Raw genomic sequence first — 393 nt, 5'->3', positions numbered from 1 at the left:
CCTATGCAAGAGCTATATAAAGAGCCGTTCGGTTACCAGTGAAAGGATACACCTCCGCATCGTTGCAGCCTCCTGCTTCCTTTCAAGTTTTTCTTCCATCCTGGCCTTGTGTCAACTGGTGCTTATATTTGTCTTAGTCGTCCATAAACAATATATTGTCTGTAAATAATGGTACGACTTTTGAACTGTAAATTATGCTAGAGCCAGGGTGAATGAAGAGAATGAATACTTAGCTAAACAATCAAATAAAAATAGAGCGAAAGCTCAACTGACTACTCACTACCAAAAAATCAAAAGAATCTTTCAAATCGTTAAAAAGTTATAATATGTGGAAGTATAAGATATTGAAGTAGTGACCAGGAACGGTGGCAAGAATGGAGGTGGAGAGCACAG

Source organism: Triticum dicoccoides, unplaced genomic scaffold, assembly GCF_002162155.2.
Source record: "Triticum dicoccoides isolate Atlit2015 ecotype Zavitan unplaced genomic scaffold, WEW_v2.0 scaffold16575, whole genome shotgun sequence".
NCBI lineage: Eukaryota > Viridiplantae > Streptophyta > Magnoliopsida > Poales > Poaceae > Triticum > Triticum dicoccoides.
This window is presented reverse-complemented; position numbering follows the sequence as displayed.